The sequence below is a fragment of the Perognathus longimembris genome, chromosome 21 (genome assembly GCF_023159225.1).
Source record: "Perognathus longimembris pacificus isolate PPM17 chromosome 21, ASM2315922v1, whole genome shotgun sequence".
Lineage (NCBI taxonomy): Eukaryota > Metazoa > Chordata > Mammalia > Rodentia > Heteromyidae > Perognathus > Perognathus longimembris.
This window is the reverse complement of record NC_063181.1, coordinates 29139318-29141267: the sequence shown is the minus strand read 5'-3', so window position 1 is coordinate 29141267 and position 1950 is coordinate 29139318. Positions and strand designations below refer to the sequence as shown.

Below are 1950 nucleotides of genomic sequence, written 5' to 3'. Positions count from 1 at the left end.
CCAGAAGGCACCTGGAGGCAGGGGTGTGTGGTGGGCCGTCCCCGGCGGGGGGCGGGGATCCGCCCAGCCCGCCCCTTTCGTGACCTCACGCTGGAGGTGGAGTATGCAGATGAGAGACTGGCTGCGTTTGGGGAACTCGGTCTCTGGAAATCATCTCTACCTTGTTATGTCCGTTAACATGTCCGTTACAAGTCCTAAGACCCAGCATGGAAATGTTGCATTCGGGTGGCGAGATGTAGACGAGCTGATGCTGTCGTGACCCTCACCAGACAGTGGTGTATGCATCAGCAGTGTGTGGTTCCTGAGGTGGGAGGTCATACTTACCTGGCAGGGGAGACACCATGATCAGGCAGGTGGTTCTCCCAGGGCGAGGCTCATCCATTGCACTCTGGCTGTGCTGACCCCTGCGATTTCCCCAAATGCGGGAAACTCGACTGCACAATTTATGTTAGTGGGGGACTGCGTCCGCGCTCTCCCCTGGCTTCTTGTGTATTAAGGACAGACTGAACATGTAACACGCTCTCTTGGTGGGTGGGATACTTTGCTCATCTTTTGTTTGTGAAGATTTTAGTGGTCATAAGAGTTTGTTTAGGATGTGGGGAACCTAATAGGACTTCCGCTAGTCAGTTACTGTATTAATTTTTGTGTTGAATGTGTGTTATCAGAAACACGTTTTTGCGGTTGCCTGGCAACTGCTAAATCATCCTATGTGGCTGACTTGCCTTTTTTGTTTCATTTTTAAGCGCACTCAAACACCCTAATGTTTCTGAAGTTGAGACCTGTTTTATAATTGATATGTGCATTTCTTTAGAAAAGTTTGATTAGTTCTGAGGCATCTTCAATTGATGGATTCTCAAAAATTTTTTAAAGAGTTGCTGGCAGTTTTAATGTGCAAAATTTGAAGGCTAAGAGGAGGTAGTGGGAGAAGAGAAGCTGTGTTTGCAGATGTTACTAAAACAGGCTCTCCCCATCTTATTCCCTCTTCCCTATTTTTCTGTCTTCGACTCTAGCTTTCTGTTGCATACAGTTGATGTATATTCTATGTGTTGTATTATATATGGAATACATGCCTATATAATAAATAAAATCAGTATTTCATTCCTTATATATTCTACAAAAAAAAAACAACCCACCAAAACACCAATGACCTGAAAGACTCTAGTCCCTGTGCATAGGTACTAATAATTTGTCCTACTACTGTGAAGGGAAGAGCTCCTGAGTTCTTACAAAAACTATCTTTAAGTATGTGTGCAAAGAAGTTGCCATTCGACAAAGCAATTTATGAATATGGCCCATCTTAACCCATCTCACCCCTTTCAACATTCTTGCCCACCCCTTCCATTTTCTTAATTTTGTAGTATTTACAATGAATTCTTGACTACATTTCCCCCCTTCACCTTCATTTGTCTCCCCCTCTCCCCTTGCCCCCACTTGATGAGCTGCTGTTTTTCACCCTTATGCTTTGGGAAGTGGTGCTAAGCACCCCCCCCCCGCCTAGTACTTCTTGGGAACTTTGTAGATTCCCAAGAGTGGTCATTGTAAATGTCTAACACAAGAATACATAGAATAGCAAGATATAGGAGGGTTAAAGACATGCTTTAATCATTAGGCTTCGTGATTCGAATAAACAACTGTTGTTGAATAAAGACACTGCGCATTCCTGTTGGATATTTCTCACAGAGTGAACACAGTGCTGTCCCAACTCTGTTACTGTATTTAAGTTTTTGGCTCATCACTGGTATTTGTTTCATAATCTAACAAAAAAGATCTCGTATCTCTTGCTAGCAAAGGCTGCAGAGGAGTGAATGTTTATTCTATGTGGAGAGAGAGTAGGAATGATGGAGAGATGTTTTTGCTTGTAGAGAAGCCTTTTTTTTTTTAAATAAATGCAGGCCATGTTGGCCACCTCCCGGATTTTATGCTACTCTTTTGGCTGTCCTAGCTTTGACT

General features: G+C 43.5%; 1 non-coding gene across 1 annotated transcript; it reads left to right on the top strand.

Annotated features, from left to right (window-relative positions):
- Nucleotides 1-316: 316 nt before the first annotated feature.
- LOC125339766 lies at nucleotides 317-480 on the top strand. The gene has a single exon (XR_007208615.1). It is a non-coding gene; the product is annotated as a U1 spliceosomal RNA (small nuclear RNA).
- Nucleotides 481-1950: the final 1470 nt, after the last annotated feature.